General features: G+C 44.2%; 1 protein-coding gene across 1 annotated transcript in view; it reads right to left on the bottom strand.

The window, feature by feature from the left end:
* Nucleotides 1-24,421, bottom strand: part of BRINP2 (BMP/retinoic acid inducible neural specific 2) — a 541,560-nt gene that overhangs the window by 477,154 nt on the left and 39,985 nt on the right. The gene's annotated exons all lie outside the window — the stretch shown is intronic.

The raw sequence follows: 24,421 nt of genomic DNA, 5'->3' as shown, positions 1-24,421 counted from the left end.
GGTGCCACTTAATGAAACTGCAATTCTATTCTTGCCCAGATTCCAAATGAGTTTGCAAAGTTTGGTGGGATTCTGTCAAGAGGGGGAAAACTGATAATAGATCTAGATATAAATGTTTTTGCAAAGTTTGGTGGGATTTTGTCAAGAGGGAGCAAAATTAGAGGGGTGGTTCCAAAATATTGTAAAGGCTTAAACATGTGGTGCCATTTGATGAATCTACACAACAGTTTGCAAAAAGATGAGAGATCTAGATAGAAATGTTTTTGCAAAGTTTGGTGGGATTCTGTCAAGAGGGGGCAAAATTAGAGGGGGGATCCGAAAATATTGTAAAGGCCTATAAATGTGATGCAATTTGACGAATCTACACAAAGGTTTGCACATTTTTTTTAGATCTAGATATAAATGTTTTTTGTAAAGTCTGAATGGATTTTGTCAAGTGGGGGCTAAGTTATATGAATATTGCATTTGCATACATTTGAAACTTTTGAAAAAATAAAACGGTTTCAGGAAACTTCTCTAAGGAGCATTGGCAAGGACCTTAAAGCATGGTTTTGCAAATGTGCCGTGTTTTATTTTTTGACAAGTGTCATGATGTAGGTACAAAAAATAGTGATATACCTTTGGTGACTGAGGTGTAGCCTGTGGCCATGGGCAGTGGCCACATTGTCTGGGTCATGGAATAAGGTCATGATCCAAACAATCTGGCTACTGGCCATGACCCCGTGTGTTGTCCGTGAGGGACAACACACGGGGTTAAAGTGGCCATGTCCACCTGGGACCGGCTTTGTGGCAAAGTTATTCGGATGTGGGATACCTTTGAAAGGGAAGGAAAATGTGCTTTTGGTAATATGGTCATAGGGTTCTCTCTTCGCCTTCTGCAGGCTGCCATGGAAAGCAAAGAGGGGCCCTGTATGGAACCTCGCCTTCCCGCTGCATGGCGGCCATCTTGGAAAAGGATTTTCCTTCCTACACTGGTCCCGGTGTAGGAAGAATAATCCTTTTTTTTAGCACCCTGGGTTCCCGATTTGGGAACCTGGGGTGCTAATGGCCTTCATCCCCCATTGCAGGTTCTGGAATAGTGGAATAATGGTCCAGAGACCTCGTTATCCAGCCTTGCTTCGCTTGGGATGATAACTTGGGCTGCCGGGCTGGTATCCACTGTTTTAGTTCCTGGAACGGGGGATGAACGCCACAATATCCCCATTAACATAACACAACATGCTAATGGAAATGTTGGAAAATCTTATTGGGTCTATGTACTTTACTGAGAAATCTAAAGTCTATGGAGTCTAAGTTTCTTTTTTTAGTTCTATTTTTTAACTGTGAAAGATGGTTCCTAAAGGAAGATTTCTTTTGTTGATTTTTGATGTATTTTTTTTTTTTTTGGAGAGCTTAGAATGAAAGATGGGGTGGGAAAAGAGGGAAGAGGCACCAAGCACTAATATGGAGGGGCAGGTGGACAGGGGAAGATGTTGCACATGTGTTACTTTTAAGGTAGGGGGCAGTGTTTCTCATGCTCCTTCATTACCGCTTCAAAAGCACTTTGAAATTGCTTCCCTCTGCAGAATGATTTGTTGTAGTATATACAGAGGACTGTTAATCAATAGCATCTTTTATTGCAAGGTAGCTGGTGGGATTTTGAGTCCCACAGAAGTAGGCTGTGTGGTTAGAGTATTGGTTGAGGAAGATGAGGTGGAGGAAGATGGCTTCCACCTTGCTAAGAAAGGAACAACCTTTCTGAGAACATTGCAGTAATTTAATTTGGCGTGGCAGCACATGGAGGTGGTCCCATAGGAGTACTGTCTGGGGAGTCTTTTCACTTCGGCAGCTTTAGCCGTTAGTACATTTCCAACAGTGGTAAAGAACACAGGTTTTTATTAGTGCAACTTAACCCTAACGTCCCTTTAATAAAGTTTTTTCATTGATATATATATATATATTCAGTGAAAAAACTGTATTAAAGGGATGTCATGGTTAAGTTGTGTTACTAAAAACCTTTGAAATTCAGTGAAAAAAACTTTGTTAAAGGGACGTTATGGTTCCAAGTAAAACCGAAAAACCCCAGAAATTCACCAGTTATGGTAAACTAAGCAACCATAACTCGTGCCACCACCGTGCACTGCTAAGACTAACACCCAGGACATCAGAGATGACATAACAAATGTCATTGATTACATCACTGATGACATCACATGTGCATTTAGTTTTCAATCATAGCCTCCACACAGAATTGTCATTATAATGTTGGCAGAAAAATGTCAGAGATCTTTGGAAGAACTATCATTCAGCAAATACTTCATTAAGCGCTGCATTGCTATAAACACCATTGCATTATTGAGTTCTTTCCAGTACATGAACACACTCATGTATCCACACAGGCATTCTCAGCAGCATGCGACATAGAGGTGCAATATTCAAAACTTTCAATGTTGGATAGTAAAATGATGAATGCTTTCATTTCAGAGTTTTGGATAGTGTGAAACATGTAATATGTACCTAACAATGCCTCCCTTACTGCATAATTGTTCTACTACACACAAACCATAACGAGACTACAATGCATACAAATACGAGTATGTGCAGGGAACGTAAAGCAAGCAAAAAAAATAGCAAAAAAAATAGCACTATTACCAGACAGTGTTCATAACCTCACTAACTAACTTCATGCAGAGAAATTATTGCTGTGTTTCAGGCTTCGTTCTTTTCCTATATATATTCTCTACTGATCATTGATAAAAGCATCTGCAAAGCACTGTGCTCTAATCTTTAAGTTTTAGCATATATGCACACTCCCTTCCAACATGGCCGCCCCTGTTCCCTTGAAGTTGGTAACAACCTGTTGCCATCGACATAGTTGAGGGACCATTATTGATGATGTATTTACACTGTCCAACTCTCTCCCCCTTACGTGATCAAGCGCTTAGTATAGCGCGAAACGCATTGTTTGCAGGCTGCTGCCCCTAGGCGTCCTTTTGTTGTTCTGTCTTCTATGTGCTGCTATGTGTCGTGCATTTGTTCTTTGCACAATGCTTTTGTTTTTTAAATTATTAAAACATTAAAGACATCAGTAATTTCTATACTGTGTCTGTTTGTTTTTTCCGAACCTTTTGAACCTGGCATTCATTTTTGTGCCTGCGGGAGTGCGATTCGTTCTTTCCTCCTTTTTTTCTATTTTGTCCATCACGGAGCGTTCCGTGTTTGAATCTGCACCAGGGCCGTTACATTGTGCGCATCCTACTTTCATGCTTCGTGTTCTGAAGAGGATTGCTGCCACTGGAGGCAGATGATACTGCCGATAGGACTGGGAGCCAACACACGCACGGGAATATTACAACTGAGGCCACCTTGCCGGCTGGCGCTTTCACGTGTGCCGGAGGACGCACAGGAGATCGCTGCAAGGTAAGCGTGTGCTTTCAGTTTGTTTTCATTTCCCCGTTGCTTTATACACATTTATTCTAGTTGGCTCCTTGCTCAGTCCAGTTATTAGGTCTCTTTGGTTACCGTTTTTTATCATTAATAGACGGTACTCCGCTCCTTGGGTTCGTGTTTGGATACTAGTTATTTTTTGTATATATTCATGATTTTTGCAGCCATAGTATGACGAGCATACAGGACGCCTGGGTAGCAGCCCGGCTACTCCAAGCCAAGGATTTATTCTGTGAAGAGCAGGAATCTATCCCCACACCACCCGCTAGTGGGATAAATAAAAAAGCCAGCAGTAATGTTAGCAAGGAAGTGCTCCTGCTGAGGGAATACGAGAGACTCTGACGAAGGGAAATTTCTAAATGGTGGGCGGAGCACTCTCTTCAAAATTATTTAGACATTGAGAGAATACCACGAGGCCTACGCATTATGACCACTCCGTCCTTTGAGGACCAAAATCCATTAATGCTTGAGGAATGGGGAGAAGCAAGCAAAGGTTGTTCTGGCAAGTTTCTGACAATCTTAGTAAAGTATGCCAAATTGGATCGTGAACAAGCACTGAAAGAATTAGGTATTGTAGAGCTTGATCTTACTAAACTCCCCACAACAGAGGAAGGCAAATCTTTACGCAAAAAAATTGATGAAGGTTTAATTGTATATGAAGATGAAATCAAACAGCGTAAACACAGGAAATTTTTACGAGATAAAACAGACTATGAGATGGGTCGTGTTTTTACATTTGCCAAACGCTTTGACTCTCTCCGCAAAACTAATGCTACACAGTCAATGTCTGTCCCATCGGGTGACCTAGCCACGACCACCTCTGAATCAGATATCTCTGCATCTGAGACTGACGAACCCATTCCCAAAATGAATTTTTTAGATGAAATGAGACTTTTATGTCAGGATGGGAAAAATCAAAAAAGAGGTAGAGGCCGTGGTAAGCCTAAAGGACGAGGAAGAGGACAAAAATTGCAGGCAAAAAAGTCATTCGCCGAGGCCGACGTGGGAACCGGTCAAAAGGCGCAGCAGCAGGGCAGAGCAACACGCTCTGGGGCCAGAAACCAACCATAGATAATATGAAGATTCACCAAATTATCAACCTGTCGTCTCATGTCCTCACAAAATCTCAGACCTCGTTATTATCATTGGGTCTTAATTTCTGTCCCTCTGTGAATTATGATTACGCCCAAGTACGCATAGACTTTGACAAGTTTATGCGTAAAATCAAGCTAAAAAAATTCTTTGCCAACACTGATGCACCCATGAAACGTTCAACACCTCTTATGGGTGGCACTGATCTTCTAATTTCAGACATTCCTTCACTCATGGATTTGGCATGTCTTGAAGATGATCAATATGATCCATTTAATATTGATTTTTCTGATTTTGACATTAATCCCAATTGGGATATACGGACCAAGCTCAAAAGTAAATCGAGATTCAACCCTCAATTTCCTGTGGGCGGCTGTATTGAGGCTTTCCATGACTTATGCATCGAGGATTTCAGAAAACTTCGTCATAAGGCTGGTACCAGCAAACAGAATCTCACTACTGCCCAACGCCAGGCCTTGAATGAACTCCAGCTGCTATCTAATATTGTTATCAAGCCAGCCAACAAGGGCTCAAATGTCGTCATCCAGGACAGAACTAAATATGTTATTGAAGCCAACCGACAATTACATGACCGCCAATGTTATACTAAAATGTTGAAAGACCCATCAGAAGAAATCAGGACAGATTTGATTGCTCTGTGTACCAGGTGGATGAATGAAGGTCTACTGGAGGATGATCTGGTTAAATTTCTTACTCCGACAAGCTATACCATTCCTACCATTTATTTCCTCCCTAAAACGCACAAATGCCTTATTAATCCCCCAGGTAGGCCTATTGTTACTCTCTGTGGCTCATTATTGGAACATCTAGCCCAATTCATTGATGAAACATTGATCAAATTTGTCACGGGATTACCTTCATATCTGAGGGACACTAAGGATTTTCTACAACATGTTACTAATACACCTTGGGAGGAAGGTTTACTTTTGGCCACTTTAGATGTAGTTTCGTTGTACACATCTATCAGCCATACTGTTGGTATATCTGCATGTAAACACTTCTTGGACACTCGTTCTTTAAACTACCTTGGACATAGCACCATGATCTTGGATATGCTTTCATTCTGTCTACACAACAATGTTTTTCTTTTTGAAGGCCATTTCTATCGGCAAGTAAGGGGGACTGCGATGGGTAGTACCTTTGCACCACCCTATGCTAATCTCACAATGGGGTGGTGGGAGGCTACTTTCCTTTCTGACCTATTACTATCTTCCTTTCCGACACAGATTATTTCTTGGTGGCGGTTTATTGACGATGTCTTTATCATTTGGAAGGGCACCGAAACTGATTGGCTTTCATTTGTTAAAAGTATCAATAATAACCAGGTCAATCTCAGCTTTACTGAGTGCCACAGCCGTACTAAAATTGTTTATCTGGATGTAACTGTTATGATGGATGACTCAGGTATTAGTACGGCATTACATAAGAAATCTATCAACACTGGCTTGCCACTCCATGCCAATAGCTGTCATCCTACACCTTGCAAAAAATCAATCCCTTATGGGGAATTTATTCGATATCGTCGCAATTGCTCCAACATTGCATGTTTTGATTATTATTGTGCACAAGCAGCTATGGATTTTTTGAAGCAAGGTTATCAAAAAAGAACAATTGAAACGGCATATCTTCGAGCTCGTGGCATGTCTATAGATGCCTTGATTTATGATACTGGTATTAAAACTGTGTTAAATGATGATCCTAGACTCATCATTACATTTGATACTTCGTCCAATGACATTCGTAAAATCGTGGCAAGACATTGGCATGTTCTCACCCTTGATGCTGACCTGAAGCCCATTTTGGGTAAGCGCCCGACTATGACTTACAAACGTGCTCCTTCTTTAAGGGAGAAACTTGTGTCTAGTTTTCTACCTCCTATGGGCAAGATCCAGCGTTCCAATACAGGATTCACTAAGTGTATGAAATGTAAAGCATGTGCCCATGCTATTGTCAAGAAATTTTTCCTGCATCCCATCACACAAATCCAGCAGATGATACGTCATTCTATCAATTGTGACACAAATTTTGTTGTTTATGTGCTTTCGTGCCCTTGTGGACGCTGGTATGTGGGCAGTACTACCTGTAAACTAAAACTCAGAATTCTGCAACATCTGAGAGCCATCAAGAATTCTGATCCAACATATCCTATGGCCAAGCATTTTAAATCTGTACACAACAATGATGCTAACTTGTTAACATTTTTCGCTGTGGCACATGTACCCCCTCATCCGAGGGGTGGTGATCGTATTTTGAGGCTTAGACAACTCGAAACCAGATTTATCTTGGATATTGACACTAAATTTCCCAGAGGTCACAATGTAGACGAGGAATTGTATACCTTTTTGGGAACTTAATTTTGTTCACATGTGTATTTTTCATTTTCATTATTGCTTTTTCTTTGTCATTTATGCCTTGTTTTCCATTGTCGAGGTTATCTTGTTTCTCTGGTTTATCACTTTTGTAATTTTGGATTCCTGCTCTGCTTTCGATGGTTTATTTGCAGGTATTGACTGATCCTTTTCTGTTTTTGCACTTACGCTTATCATTTTGTCTTACCTTTCTATTTTAGCTGATTATTTTGCAACAGGGGGAGCGCTTTCTCAACTATGTTTTGTTTATTTTGGGGATTTAAATGTAGCCCTTTGTCTTAGTTATTTGTGTCATTCCCTTCATTTCCTGACATTGCTTTTTATTATCTTTCAATGTTTTGAAATTTTTGTTCTAGTCTACTGTATGTTCTGGATCTGTTATATTGCGTTTGTGCCTTCAGCTTTAGATACCTTGACATCATGGTTTGCACTTGCACTTTGATGACTTAGCTGCTAATTTTTGTAATTTTGCACAGTTTATTAGATCGATGCACTAGCACTTTATTACATCCTCCACTTTGGAGGTTGGATAGGCATACTGTTGCCTTGCTGCTTTATTTTGCTTTTTTGCACTATATATTCGACATTTAATGTTTTAGCTGCTATCTTTGCTGTTTGCACTAAAAAATATTTTGCTGGCTGTATTATCCTGCTGCCACTTTTTAACATTTAGGTCCAGTTCTACTGTTTTTAACCTGATTTTACATCTAATCGTGGTTGACCAGCTTTATTGTCATTGCATTGCATTGTCTAATTTTAGTGTTGGGAATTACTTTTTTTCACTAGGCTGACTATGCATTTATATGGGCTGATTTCTTTAATGTTGGTTTATTTATTTGAGTGTGGTTTATTATATCTTTTATGCTGTACGATCATCACACTGTTATTTCATACACTGTGTATTGATGTGTAGTCAAGTCCCCTCATATGTATTTATACATATTTGAGGGCCCTTTCTACTTAATTTAGAGACTGTGGTGTTGTATGCTTTAATTTAGAATCCGGGTCAGTCTGAGATTTTCTCTACTGATCATTGATAAAAGCATCTGCAAAGCACTGTGCTCTAATCTTTAAGTTTTAGCATATATGCACACTCCCTTCCAACATGGCCGCCCCTGTTCCCTTGAAGTTGGTAACAACCTGTTGCCATCGACATAGTTGAGGGACCATTATTGATGATGTATTTACACTGTCCAACTCTCTCCCCCTTACGTGATCAAGCGCTTAGTATAGCGCGAAACGCGTTGTTTGCAGGCTGCTGCCCCTAGGCGTCCTGTTGTTGTTCTGTCTTCTATGTGCTGCTATGTGTCGTGCATTTGTTCTTTGCACGCTGCTTTTGTTTTTTAAATTATTAAAACATTAAAGACATCAGTAATTTCTATACTGTGTCTGTTTGTTTTTTCCGAACCTTTTGAACCTGGCATTCATTTTTGTGCCTGCGGGAGTGCGATTCGTTCTTTCCTCCTTTTTATATATATATATATATATATATATATATATATATATATATATATATATATATATATATATCATATTATGTGCATGCACCCTAAGGAAAGCAGTGTAACAACAAGTGAGAAAGGTAAGATCTACAAACATAGTACCTTTTGCATGTTTAGTTGCTGGCTGTTAGTGAAGAAAACCACCTACCCTACATATGTCAGTGCACAAAAAAAGAGGGAACCAGAACTGTGATGTCATCAGTGATGTCATCAATGACATGTGTGATGTCATCTTTGATGTCCTGGGTGTTAGTCTTAGCAGAGCACGGTGGTGGCGCGAGTTATGGTTGCTTAGCTTACCATCACTGGCAAATTTCTGGGGGTTTTCGATTTAACTTGGAACCATAACAAAGTTTTTTTCAATTAGTTGCATAGGTTATTAGTAGCGCAACTTAACCATAACGTCCCTTTAACAAACTTTTTTTCACTGAATCTAGATATAGATAATGTAAATGTTATAAATGTTTTCTAAGACTCGCCTAGCTTACAAACATATAACATAGAAAATACTGAACCCCCTGCCCCGCTAGTAATTTTGGTGCCCGCGGACCGTGCGCATGTCCTCGGATGGATGCGGTCACCATCAAGACTGCAAAAACTCAGGGGGTATCTTACATTATTGTATCATACAATAATAACACCAATCATGTTCAAAAAGGACCACATAAATACATTACATTCAATAATAAATAAGAAGTGGAAACTGCATATGTAACACACCAACCTTCCATTACATTACATGTGCAACAAAATGCAATATATCTTTTTACACAGAATGTCTACTACTTTGGAATGGCTGGAAGAAAATGTTCCTTGTGATGAAATACATGAAAACATTGATACTAATGGAGGACACTATACTTCTCTATATAAGAAGAATTATTACCCATTACTTTAGTTTTACTTACCAAATTCTTTTTTTAAACACATCATACAGACATTAAAAATAGTACTGAAAAAGACCTTAGACAATCATCTGCAGCAAATGCAGCAAAAAATTGATCTATTAAAAGAATAGTGTACTCAGAAATATTATTTTTCCAAGTGTTCGGGCATGTGATTCTAATCATACCTTGCCCAGGACAAAACAAACTACACACACAAGTTGTAATTGTGTGTTGTTGCAATATGCCACACACAACAAACAATACAATGTAACCCACCAATAATAGTCACCAAATGATAATTTGACTAGTTTGTGTATAAAATCGTCCAAAGTAAAACTTACATAACATTTCCATTCTATCTGCATAACGCCGACACTCCGTTCAGGTCAACGAATTTTCATAAAATGAAATTACATGTGCCTTTGTCCAATTTTTGAATGGTGAACATTATCATATTTGAAAGTCTTACATCACTCCCTTCATGCATTCCCTTCGGAATCCTTCCTTTGTTTCAAGGTCGAAAAAGAATTGAACCTTATACTGTGTACCATGCGTGGGTTTGCCCAGCTAGGAAACAAAAATTCAACAGCGCTGACCTTCACTCAGAATGGGAGCCGATAGCCCTTCAGACCACAGTGGCATTACAAATATTTTTGAAAAACATATGAATTGTTTCCAACCATTCACCAATGCGGGTGACATTGCTATGGATTTATTTTGTTCCTCTTGAGAACTTTGCACTCTCCCAGCGACTCCCACAGTCACACCACGCCACCTGTCACCTCATCCCATCTCCTCTTCACACGGCAAATCACGTAAAGATTTTTGAAAGGAGCAAGTCTCGAGCCCTGACGAAATGTGTTTGTATGAGAATGTCCGAGCAAACCCTGCTGCATCCCCCTCCGGCCACACCGCGGTCCCTGACCCCAATGACCGCAGTTAAATATTAGAGGCCTATAATTTGCACATGTGTGTTTGTACTATCCCACTTTCGGTCACTAGCAAGATGAATGGTGTGGGCGTCTTGCCACCTTAGAAATACAGACACATAGTAAATACATAATAGTAATGCTTTAACGTTAGAATGCAGATGGTACCAAAAACTACTGCAAGCTAACTAGATTTACACATGGTAAACTATCAATTGGTAAGAAAATCTTCACAACAGTAGGTATAATCTACCACGCAGGAGCCACAACCAATGCACTTCAATACACTGCATATATACAGAAAAGAAGTGTGGATGGGTCTAATATAAGGATACCAACATTACTGTAAAACAGAGAATGAGAAGGTCTCGATCTACCTCAATAAACCTCACCCTACATCTTCTTCTTTCCACCCGCTGAGGACAAAAAAAACAAAACTAGTGTCCCATATTGCCCTAGGTACTAACCCAGAAAAAATAACCATGACATTTGGAAGTATTTTTATTACTGCCCGAACCAAATATTCCAAATCTGCCAACAAAGTAGGGGCACTGACATACCCCAAATACAAAGCACCACAGTGCAAAACAACTACATGTGGAATGTTTACCCTGCCCATATCTCCACAAACTTGAACAATTAAACATTAAAACCAGGCACAGTGCTCCACACCACCCCCACTCCTTTAACATCAAAAATCTTTGCCACATTCCTACATTTAGCATACTACTCCAAACCATGCACAGACATATCTCCAACCACCAACACCCTGATTTTCCCCACCTCTACCATCTTCACTACACACAGCCTCTTTCAACACAAACCACAACCTCAACATCTGATTGGCTGATCCCTACAGTCCCCTTTCCATGCTGCATTTGCTGAGAAACCCTGGATGTGGCACGCTCTGCCCGTGGACAATCGCGTTGTCCGAGGAGCGCGTAACACTGGGGCAGCCCTTCTACCCTTTCCACTTCAATCTCTGCACCATTTCCTCATTGGCTACTGTTAAACAGTCACAAAATCATCCACCAATCACATCCAAGAACTCTACATCTAACTCTATCATCACACATCAGCACTTTAGACGTACTATTGATCACTCTCAGTACAATTCGGCTGTCACTGCAACAGACCTACAGCAACAACTTTTATAAAACTGCCCAATATTTCTACTTGCAGATTCATGCACATCCACATGCATGAACAAAGACTACAGGTATGAATATTTTCTACATAGTATATGTACAGCTCTTCTAGGAATAAATTTAAACAGAGTATCTGCCACTTACCCTGTATAAACTGTAAAATGAACTGTCATTTCTCCCATCTGCTATGATGAAGTGTCAATTGCAAACCTGTCTCCTCTCCAAATATTTGTTTACTCACACAGCTATCTAAAAATGTTTTATTTCATATTAAACAATGGGAGAAATAACAGTATAATTATGAAAAAGGTTGTCCAGTGTGTTATAAAATTACACACAGCCAGGATGAGTACATGCATCTTCATTCAAGCACACACACAGACAATATCATTACAAAGGCTCCCAGCTCAAACAACACCACTGACTCTATATGAAAGCCTTCTCCTTTATTTCCCACACCTTCACAAATACATACATTGCATGCTTTTCTGTACAATCTCTGCCATTTACCCTGTAAAAATTGCAAAAAATGCATATGATTATTTCTTCTACCTTTTAGCATCCAATAACATAACATTAAAAACAAGTGTGCTCTATACGTTTACTGTTATTCTCATTTGTAAAACATATTCAACTAACAGATTCTAAATAAAATATACAGGATGCACTTAGGCAAAGGAAAGTGCATATGCATACTATGCTCAGTTTTAAGAAAACACTACTACTACAAAAACAAAAAAACAATGTCTACATTATCAAAAGTGCTATAAACACACATATTCACTAACTTCTTTCTTTTACAATTGCAGTGAAGACCACTCTCCTGAAGAGCAGCAGGGTCTGAAGTATGAACAACGACTTTGAAGAAACCTACTCTTTCCATACAAAAAAGTAAGCACAATACTTACATAATATTCTGTTACTCAAACACACTAGCATTTTAGTATTGTAGAACAAAGAAGTGTATTAACCCTTTCCCATTAGATGTAATATTAGCGCTTCCCCTTACCAGTTGCATACTTTATATTGTCATCTCAAGCCCAGTATAGTAACACACAAATACAAGAATAACCTACCCAACTTCATATAGCTGTCCATTGCAAAATCACACACATCCACAATCATCCTTACCATCATACTCAGACACTCATGCACAAAGCACGCATACACTACACAACAGCCCAACCCACACTTTCTTTTTTTCTCCAACAAACCACAAAGAATGCCTACTAAAAAGCAACTCCGTAGAAAGCAACGCATAAGTAGAGCAAATTAAAATAAAAGTGGCCAAAATAATCATCCATCTTTAGCAGATTTTGTGCAAAAAGTTCAAACAAAACAGCTAATACAGTCATTAAGCGAAACAAAACAAGCTTCCAGTACAGAAACTTTCCCTCTAAAACGAAACAAAAAGTGATTAACAAGACTTCAGCGACCACTACTGCTAACGCTGCAGATATAAATCTTGATATAGTCACAACTAACCATACCAAAAAGAAATATTTTACAAAAAAATTCTGCCACAGAGACTTTCAGAGCCTTATAAAAACTGGAGAGAAATCATGGACAACCCTTAAAACCTTCCGTAGAAAAGTAATCCTAAAAGCTGTCACAGACGTCAAAAGGACGTTATTTATTTTATTTTTGAACAAAATGAAACCACTAACAAAACTAACTACTAAATTACAAAAAACACTTCTCAATAAACTGAATGTCAACAAAAATAGCTCCTTAAACATCTGTGGAGGGGAATGGAGTCACACCACGAGCACAGAACCATGTTTTATTGAAGAAGCATATAAACAAAAGCAAAAAAAAAAACAATTGCCATACATAGCAGTGGACGAGGGTATGAAAAACATAATAACACCATTATGGAACAAGAAACTCTGCTCACAAAAATATTCCCACAAAACCCAGTATCATCTCTCCATTCTAATAAACCAAAACATCCAGTCTACAAATGGCCATGCACATCATTGTGTAACATTGCCAAAATATCTTTCAAATCTTTATGCCACTTCCTCAATCAATATGTAAAAAGCAAAGACAAAATCAAAATGAAACTACTACAACATATGGATGCCTGTCCAGTGCACAAATACACAGGACTACAAGGACATTCGTTAGCCTGCATTTCAGGACCTATTTGCAAACACACCTTCCATCATATCAAAATGAAATCAACACACCATTCAACTATAAAAATCTGGTCCATACACTCAACTATGCCAAAAGTCCTGCTTTAGCACTAGTCAATTTAAATAAGAATCTTCTACATGGTACAGTCAAACAACTACTCGAAGAAATAGAGCATATCCACAGAAAATATTGTGGAAGTAAAAGCCACTTACAAAATGCATTAGCTTTACAACAAACTAGCTAACTACTGTACAAATAGCAGCCTGCTATTAAATACATAATAAAAGAAATACTAAAGTTTAAAAGTACCTCCACTGAAGTACCAAACCATGTGTGTGTGTTGCCGCAGGACTTTTTATAAAAGTAGCACAAAAACTGTAGACATAACATACAAAATAGAAGACAATGAAGATTCCAAATGGTTCCAATTAGCTCTCTACCTTATAACAGAAAACAAATACAAAATTACTGACCCCTTAATACTTTGCAATTACTGCACTGCAAAACTTGACAACAACCAAACACCTTCACGTGCTATCACAAATAACTTGGAATTATTCCCACTACCAAAACCCCTGCAACAACTAAATGTATATGAGAGCATCATAATTCAAACAGTGCACCCATTTAAAGCAATAATACGCTTCAACAAAAACAGCAAAATTACCTCCTTCTGAATTGGTGAAAGGCATTTGTGGCAAAGTAGTTTATTTACCATTTGATGTCAAAGAAAAAGTACACACTCATACACCACAATCCAAAATATTTACTTCCAACGGTATCTTATAACGCAGTCCTATTACAAACTCGACAATCTTAACTGCATAGCCTAGCCAAAACTTCACATGCAAACTCTACAAATGAAACAGTACACAAACTTTTGGGTTCTGGATATTTGATGGGTGTTTGATTCTATGGGTGTGTTCCCATGCACCCAAGACTCTATGCCCTGGCCACAACCACCGCAGGATAACACACCTAAGCTATCAAACATTGTGACTGTGGTATGTGGGCTGCTTATAGGGGATATTAATTACAATCAATCCTCTACTAACAACCCAAAACCAACATCATACTAAAGTAAAATAGCCAGTAGTCTATTTATTATGTCCTCGGACAGCCGCGAAGACAACGGAAATGGCGAACACATCAGGGGCACATGCCACCTAAACAAATACAGTATTTGACCCATCTCTTACCCCCCCAACCCTCCCGAAGCACTTCTGCACACCAACACACTCCCCAAAATTGCATTTTGCCTCTGTTCGCCTGCTGCGCTGTCATCGGATCCAAGATGGCGGGCGCATCGAAACAATGTGACGCACCTCAAGCCTCACCCTAGCCAATTGGCGAACATGTCGCGTGTCTGCAGACATGGCATAAGCCGCTCAGCCAATCGGTATCCTGTCCGCGGAGTGAACAGGGAAGCACGTCCGCGGAGTGGACATAGATATCACTAATATTTTTGCCTTACGTGTTGGCCATTTAAAAAAAAAACTACTGGACGGATTTACACCAAATTAACAAAAGCATGCTTTCAGGATTCAGTCGCCACTCCTGTCACAAATTTGGTGTAAATGAAAAAAAAAGACATTTTGGGACCCCCTCTATAACTTTGCCCCCCCCTGGACCAAACCTCACCACAATTTGCAAAACAATTCAGAGTGGGCCATATACGTTTTTTGCAAGGTTTGCTGAGAATTCGTCCAGGGAGAGCTAAGTTATAAGCCGCCCAAAAAATGCTTTTCCTATGGGATTGCAACTTAACCATAACTACACAACCACTACTGTGGGCTGTGTAATAATTTATTCAATTTTACTAACAAAAAGGTCAAAAAAATGTGATCAAATGTTTTAGGTCAAATGTTTTTAGGTCAATTATGCTAATACCACTTGGAAAAGTGTCTTGTAAAATACAACTAATCCTGTGTATTGCACACAGCAAACTGAATACTCTCTTGACTATTGATTAAATTATTATTATAGGGCCTGTTTGATTGGCCTTCACCTCTCAGGTTCTTGCTTTGGTGTCTGCTTTGCAGAATATAAATGAATAAATAAATACAAAAATAAAATGTTACATTTCAAGCTGTGAAAAATGCTGGGTCCCCTCTCAGGAGGAGGGAGGGTGTGGAAAGGGAAGAGAATGGCGGGTGGAAGGTGAGGCGTTGGGTGGCTAATTTAAGTTGAAGGGGACCAGATGGAAGTGGCAGGGGACATGCAAATATTCTGAGAGGGAAGAGGAGAGCATGCCATTTTGGAAGGTTGGAGTGGATAGAAGTGTAAGGTGTAAGCAGATGGGTGGGGAGAGTGAATTTCTCAAATTGCGTGATCTTGAGCAAATCAGTTTATGGCACCAAAACCTGATGAGGATTCTAAACTATTTGCAGCCAGGGTCAGACCTCCAAAAACACAACTCCAATGGTTAAAAGAAAAGCCTAGAAAAAGTGAAACTTAAATCTTTCCAAGCAGTGATAAGCATTTATATTCTGCCAGCAGTTATTTTTCTCTAAGATTTGAGCAAACTGCTAAACAAAATGTTAACTGTGTATTTAGCTAATTTGCAATTGTCATGCAACATTCATGCCTGGGTAGGCCTTATTAAATACAGCAGTTTGCTTGCTTAGTTTAAAGTCTTTTGTTTTGACTAGGTCTAGCCTTACATAGACAGGAGTAGAAGGACATTATTCTTCAACTTTGGTCATTGAAAAACATGCTATGCAGGTGTAACATGTCTGCACTCTCGTTTCAACAAAGCATAACTTGCAGGTTAACTCATGAAGCGTTTAGAGGCAGACAAATGTTCACAACTCCAGAGGCCGAAATACATGAACATGTTTGGCTGTTGCTGAATGTTTAGTAACTTGGAAGGATTTGGTAGGTCCTTGTTCATTACAGTGCTGCTATGTATGCAAAACAAGGGGGGGTCTGGGAATCTCTCGTGCTGGTAGAGAGATTCCCAGAACCCCCTTTCTTTTGCATAAATTAACTTTGGGTCTCACCCTAAGTTACCAGGGCGATGCAGACGTGGACCCCTTGCTCACTGTTCTTAGAGGGGCACAGCTTCACCTCACTGATGATGCCCAACAAGGCTGAAACACGTGTATGAAGTTGCTGATGGCATTCTTGTTCAGAGGAGAATTGCCTAGCATTTTGGTGCTGGACTGCCCCTGGGCAGGACAAAGACTGATATGCAGGGACATCTCTTCTCTGTGAAAGGGACAGTGGGCCTCATTACAACTCAGGCGTTCAGGGTTAACGCCGTCGTTAACCCTTACCGCCTGATTCCGATTTTAACGGCTGCTTTTAGCAGCCATTAAAATCCATGGCGCTAAACCGCCTTGGTGATAATTACGCCACCGTAATTTACGGTGGCGTAATTAGGGCCTTCCCCACTCCCATTATGCCCTATGGGGCAAAAATGGGAATGGGGAAGGGTAAAATGGGAAATGGGGATTTACCGCCCCACTCACCTTGGAATGGGGCGGTAAATCCGCCATCCACCATGGTGTAAACATAGTTTACACCATGGTGGTAAAGTTGGCGTACTTACCGCCTGGGTCGTAATGACCCCCAGTGAGCTAAAGACTTGGTAGAGTCTCTCCCACGGGTTATTCGCCCAAGAACAGGTCATTAGGCTGTGTTCGTGCTGGTAGAGAGATTCCCAGACCCCTCTTTGTTCTGCTATGTATGAAGACTCTCATTTTGTGCAGTTATCTGTTCTTTTGTGATTAAAGAAGCCTTTTTGGGCTATATTCCCTATGCAAAGTATCGCTGACATAACAGTTTATATTATTATCACACAGCATGGTATTGCGTGGTACTCAATTTATTAAAGAATGAAAAGTTGAGTTGGGCCTATCGGAATCGAACCTGCATCAGCAAGCTGCACACACATGTCAGAAACAGGTGTTCAGCTTGTCGTGCTATCTGACCAGCTATTACAGCTCTCAAGCACTTATCAAGGGTTACATGTGATTTTAATGAAAGAATAAATAACAAATGCATTTTCAACGAACATTAAACAGCAAAGAAATATCGACTTATCTATTTTTTTATTTTTTTATGTGGGTGGTCCACCCCAGCTTCCCCTTTTCTTATGTTTTCAAGACAACCAAAACACCCTGCCCCCACCCAATTTAACCACTTACCCCCCCCCCATATATATATATATATATTATTTTTTTTGTTGTTGTTTTAGGCTCGTTAAAAATGGCATTTGTTATTTTCAATTCGTTAAAATCACTGCCTACCCTTATCAAGCAGTTGGAATGTTTAAATAACAGTTCCAAAGCAGTTTTAAGCATGTGGGCACTAAAAACATTATTTTGTTCTCTGACCATTGAATAAACCAATTTATAAATGCGCATTGACTTGCTAAGTGCCTTATTTAAAATGTGTGTGCCCTATATATGCCTGGCTAGGCCTTAGTAAAAGCTTAAATAAGGCATTCTGGAAGCCGTTTGCCTGCTTTGTCAAGACTTAAGAAGTGCATTTCGGCGCTCAACAGTTCTCATTCTTTACTCTCTGTCCACTGCTAATATTATTCTGCTTACATGTATGAATTTATTTATAAATCCCTAACTATGATGTGAAAAGGAATCAATAGTTTCTCATAAAAATACCGGCGGAAAATTAAGCAAATTAAAGCAACTATATATTTCATACATGCCATCAAATTATATATGCGGGCCCAGGAGCCTTCAGTACAACTACTCATTGTAATAATAACACAAAGTACATCACTCTTTATAATACCTTGTAATACGTGTTCTTGTTCACTCTCATTACTCCAATTGTTAACATGTAACTTAGGGGTAATTCATAGAATTCAGCGCACAAGTGGCGCACGCGGCTGGCGCACAGTGTGCGCGTGCGAATCCCTGCGCCAGCCGCGTGCGTGAAATCCATTTCCGCGCACAGCGTATTCATGGATTCCAGCCACCAAAACCAGCCGTGGCGCACAGTGGCGCAGCGACCCTGCAGCAGTGCCAGTTACGCCCCCAAGAACGCCTCCCGCGCAGGGAAAAGCCATCAACATACCCAATCCAGCGCAAAGGGCTGCGCTAACCCTGTACCAGCACAGCAAGCGGGCTACGTGTATCACTGGGGTGCGCGGGAAGTACCTCACGCGATTGGCCCCGTGCGAGCAGGGTACGCGTATTTCAGGGGTGCGCGGGAAGTTCCACACGCGATATCAGCAGGGTACATGTATTTCAGGGTGCAGGGGAAGTTACACACGCGATTCCAGCATGGTACGTGTATTTCAGGGGTGCGCGGGAAGTTCCACACGCGAATAGCCTGGGCGCGTGTATTTCAGGGGTGCGCGGGAAGTTCCACATGCGAATAGCCTGGGCGCGTGTATTTCAGGGGTGCGAGGAAGTTCCACACGTGAATAGCCTGGGCGCGTGTATTTCAGGGGTGCGCGGGAAGTTCCACACGCGAATAGCCTGGGCGCGTGTATTTCAGGGGTGCGCGGGAAGTTCCACACGCGAATAGCCTGGGAGCGTGTATTTCAGGGGTGCGCGGGAAGTTCCACACGCGAATAGCCTGGGCGCGTGTATTTCAGGGGTGCGCGGGAAGTTCCACACGCGAATAGCCTGGGCGCGTGTATTCCAGGGGTGCGCGGGAAGTTCCACACGCGAATAGCCTGGGCGCGTGTATTTCAGGGGTGCGCGGGAAGTTCCACACGCGAATAGCCTGGGCGCGTGTATTCCAGGGGTGCGCGGGAAGTTCCACACGCAAATAGCCTGGGCGCGTGTATTTCAGGGGTGCGCGGGAAGTTTTACACGCGATTTCAGCAGGGTACGTGTATTTCAGGGGTGCCGGGGAGTCCTACATGTGATTTGACAGTGTGGGTCCTCCCAGGTGTTCCCTGTACACCCTCCACGGCCCCTGCAGGCAGCCCACACCACAGGGGACTACCCTGCATCCCTGGTCATGTCCCGCAGGCAGCCCACCCAACATGGGCATGCCCCCCAGCAAAGGCACATGTCTCCTTGAACTAATGAACACCAACTCATGTCCCCCACCACCCTCACCCCCAGCACTGTGGGGGCACCTGCCAGCAGGCCCACACCCATGTCCAACTCATGTCCCCCACCACCCCCACCCCCCAGCACTGTGGGGCACCTGCCAGCAGGCCCCCACCCATGTCCAACTCATGTCCCCCACCACCCCCACCCCCCAGCACTGTGGGGCACCTGCCAGCAGGCCCCCACCCATGTCCAACTCATGTCCCCCACCACCCCCACCCCCCAGCATTGCGGGGCACCCTCCACCATGCCCTCGCCCATGTCCCATCCATGCCCCCCTGCACCTGGGTCCCAACAATCCCCAATCATGTCCGTAATGGCCATCCTCCCCTGCCAAAAGGCCCAACCAACTATCACATCCACCCACATATCAAAGGCAATTACATGTTACACACCCAATGTAAATAATGCAAATGAACACATGTCTGTCACACACAATGGCTGCAAGTGAATGTTAAAACACCCAACATGACATGCATGAAAGTAATGAGATGATACGACACATTGAAGGATGAAAATAAAAATGTATTGAAAATCAACTAGAATGGAAATGAAATTAGAAAAACCACAAAGCAAAACAACAAAAAGAAGATGAATGTCCATGAAAAAAATCCAAAAAATCAAAAAATCCATAGAAGAACTATATACAAGACAATCCCGGGTCCATGAGCCCAACCAAATGAAACCTAACTATGTCAACTAACTAAAAACTGAACTATATACAAAAAAGTGGCGCATTGTCCAATCGCAACCAAATAAAAAAATAAAATAATTTAAAGGAAACCTACCACTAACTATATAACTATATACAATGGCAGCGGGCAAGTCCTGCGGCTCACTCTTTGATGTTGCCGGCCAGGGCATCATCGAACTCCATGTCGATGTCCTGGAGGTGGGACTCTGTCCTGGCCCCGAGGTCTCGCAGGGATAACCCCATGTTCACCTCAAACTCCCTGCGAGCTTCCTCGAGGCACTCAGCCCGCCTCAACGCCCGACTATGGAGAACTCCGCCCTGACCATGGTGAGCCGCTCCTCTTCCGCCCGCTGCCGCTCCGCACCTATCCGCTGGACCAACTGCTCCCACACGGAAGACACTACCATCACAGGGTTCTCCTGCCCTCCGGCCGATGCCTGCCCCTCTGATCTTGATGGCCCCGAGCCATGATGCATCCCACGTCGAGCCTGCTGCTGCCTCCAACGCCACTGCCTCTGCCAGCACGATGGCATCCAGGATGATGGAAACCACCGACGCCGTCGTGCATGTGCCCTGCCCGATGATGCCGTCACATCCTCCATCTGCTGGGGTCCAGTTGCTGTGTTGTCCACCCCTGCTGGACCTCTGACTCCCGACTGTGGCAGGGATGGGATCCCCACCGAGCTGGCTTCATTGGTCAGGGCAGGTCCACAGGGGGCCCTGGTGGCATCTGGGCCGGAAGACGGCAAGGAGAACGACTGGCGTATAGTCTCCACAGAGGAGGAGAGGGCCGCCAGATTGGCCGACACATGCAGGAAACCCCCGAACATGGCCGATCCCAATTGGGCCACGTCGGCACGGTGCTCTTCGTGATGACGTGCGTGCTCCTCCTGGGAAGCACGCACGGCATCACGAATCACAGCCGTGCGCATCGCGACCCCAATCAGGACCTTCTCCACACGGCCAGGGGTCCCCTCGTCCGCAGGTGGAGGGGAGTCAGATGACATGGACATCCCCTCTACCTGCGGACGGGCCTGGGACGGGGCATCCCTGCTGGTGCAAGGTGGTGCACCCACAGGTTCAGGGACAGCGACATGCACAGGCCCCTCCACGGTGACCTGTGCTGTCTCCTGCCCCTGCCCCTGGACTGCACCACTTGCACCAGCAGGGATGCCCCCACCAGGCCCCATGTGCGCCTCAGTGGCGGCCTCCTCCTCCTCTGTGGAAACCACCAACCTGGATGGCTCCTCGCCGTCTACCGCCGTAACAGGCCCCTGTGGGGGCTCACCCACCCCTTCCGCTGCAGCCGTGGGGGCATCCCCGCCGCCTTGCTCCACAGCGCCGTCTCCGCCCTCTCCTTCACTAGCCGCTGCGTAGAGGGAAACATAGAACACAAGCATCAGGGTACTGTACAATGGTCCCCTAGACAGGAAGCAATAGCAGATGAGTGCCACTGTCAAAGTACACTTCCATCATGTCACACCACAACACATGTGTCAGTCCAGGCAAAACACACACAGTGACAGTCATGGTGCGTGCCATGGACATTTCAATGCATGTCCAATGGACTCTCGAATCATACAATGTAATGGGACTCACATGCATCATGGGTCATGCCTATCACATGCACACACTTCACCTCAGTCACATCCATCTGGCCCCGTACACCCCAATCACAGTGCATACAAGGATGACTAGGCTGCATCAGTGAATCTGGACATTGTCACAGACGTGTGTCATGCATCCATGGCACTCACAAGTCACAGACATGCAGGTCAGGCACACAGACATGGATACCACATATGTATCTGGCATCAGCACCCATCCCTCGCCCCCACCCATGTCCAGGAACAGAGACTGCCATGCTCTCATGTGTGCAATCTGCACAGGGCTCCCCATGTCGCATTCAAACACATGCAACAACCGTGCGGTTCACACATTACAGGTCGCACATGCATTCCCATGATGTCCCTGCACACATACATGCGTACATGGCCTATGTCACACATGCATGCAAGTATCAGACAACCAGCACACTGCAACATGCCCTGTCTCACACAGCAATGCTTGACCACTTACCGCTCAACTCCAGACGGGTCTCCCTCTCAAGGACCTGGGCGTGGAGCGCTGGGTGTGCGCGTTCCAGGACCCTCAACTGGATGGAACTCATGCGGCCCCGGCCCCCCTCCACGAGGCGCCGGGCCTTCATGAGGGTCCTGGACCTCAAGTCCTCCCAGCGCTTCTTGACCTTCTGGATGGTGCGGGTTGCCACCCCCTCCGCGTTGATGGCAACCACACAGTCAGCCCAGATCCTATCCCGTCCTTCCCTGTTGGCGCGGGACGATCCGAAGAGGGCATCATACTGCCCCAGGACTTTCTCCACCAGGACACCAACTTCGGTGGCAGTGAAGCTGGTGCCCCTCTGCCCCTCTGGTCGGGGGTTGCCACTGGGGTCAGATGTGGATGTGCCCGACATGGCAACCCCAGGGGCAGGAGTGGGTGGGCAACTGGGTCCTGGGGCTGGGCTGTGGAGCGATGTTATTCGAGTCGGGAGTCTTCTGTACCAGCAGGGGTGGACACAGCAACTGGACCCCTGCAGATGGCTGATGTGCAGGCACCAAATGGCAGGGCACGGTGGCAGCAGGCAGGCAGGCAGGCAGGCAGCAGCAGATGGCACGTGGGAGGCTGCTCGGGGCACTGGGGGGCAGTGATTCGGCCTTCTGGGCAGGAGCGTGGTCTTCCGTGTGTTTTGCCGTGGCCAGCTTGATACGGAGTGATTTGGCACGTGAAAAATCTGCATGTCAGCGTGTAATTCGAGGAAAGGCCCTTAGCGCGTAAGCGCGTGAGCACGCATACGCGATTTCATTGGACCAAAGGCCCTTACAGCGTAAGCGCATCTGTGACGTTTTGCGCACAGGCGTTGCCCTGGCAGGGCTTGGCGATCCCGCGTGCCTTTATGTTCTGTACGTGCTTTTCGTGCGGTGCGTGTGTTTTCCATCCATTGGGGTTCACACGCTATTACTTCACAGCGGGTGTTGGCTACGCGTTCTACTACACGCAAAGCAGACGGTGAGTGGTACCCCGCTCCCCCAGGCCCGATCGCGTGAGGAACTTCATGCGAACCCCTAAAATACACGTAGCCCGCTCCCCCAGGCCCGATCGCGTGAGGAACTTCACGCGAACCCCTGAAATACACGTAGCCCGCTCCCCCAGGCCCGATCGCGTGAGAAACTTCACGCGAACCCCTGAAATACACGTAGCCCGCTCCCCCAGGCCCGATCGCGTGAGGAACTTCACGCGAACCCCTGAAATACACGTAGCCCGCTCCCCCAGGCCCGATCGCGTGAGGAACTTCACGCGAACCCCTGAAATGCACGTAGCCCGCTCCCCAGGCCCGATCGCGTGAGAAACTTCACGCGAACCCCTGAAATACACGTAGCCCGCTCCCCCAGGCCCGATCGCGTGAGAAACTTCACGCGAACCCCTGAAATACACGTAGCCCGCTCCCCCAGGCCGGATCGCGTGAGGAACTTCACGCGAACCCCTGAAATACACGTAGCCCGCTCCCCCAGGCCCAATCGCGTGAGAAACTTCACGCGAACCCCTGAAATACACGTACCCCGCTCAATCGCGTGTGTAACTTCCCGCGCAACCCCGAAATACACGTGCCCCGCTCGCACAGGCACTATTGCTGTATGTTGCCACTTTTGTAATGCGCAGGGACGCTACCGCCTGCCTTAGTGTGGCGGACGTGTTTGGGCTTGTGCGTGTCTTTCGCTGTGCGTGGCTTTGCCCTATTCGATTCCATGAATACGTGTGGTTCGGGTGCGTGTGGGCGTTCCATCTGCTTCCCTGCAGTACATCCCCAGTTACGCCCTTGTTTTCGCGTGTTGTTCCCCATTCCGCGCATTACGCCCCGTGTTCCGCCCACTTTCTAGTGTATGCGCAGAGGTTGTGCGCTTTCACTGTGCGCGTCGCGCACGTCTTTCGGGATGTTGCAGTGACGTGTGCGCCATGCACGGGTTTGGCGCACATCCCGAGGAAGACACGCACAGGGACTTCCATGAATCGCACGCGTGCGCGTGCGCCTCTTTTTTTCCGCTTGCGCCTGCTTGCGCCTGCTTGCGCGTAGATTTTCGGCGCACGTTTCTTCCATGAATCGGCCCCTTAATGTAT

Source organism: Ambystoma mexicanum, chromosome 1q (genome assembly GCF_040938575.1).
Source record: "Ambystoma mexicanum isolate Mex_15411 chromosome 1q, UKY_AmexF1_1, whole genome shotgun sequence".
In the NCBI taxonomy this organism is placed as follows: domain Eukaryota; kingdom Metazoa; phylum Chordata; class Amphibia; order Caudata; family Ambystomatidae; genus Ambystoma; species Ambystoma mexicanum.
Note: the sequence above shows the minus strand (reverse complement) of the source record. Positions and strands in the feature narration are given on the sequence as shown.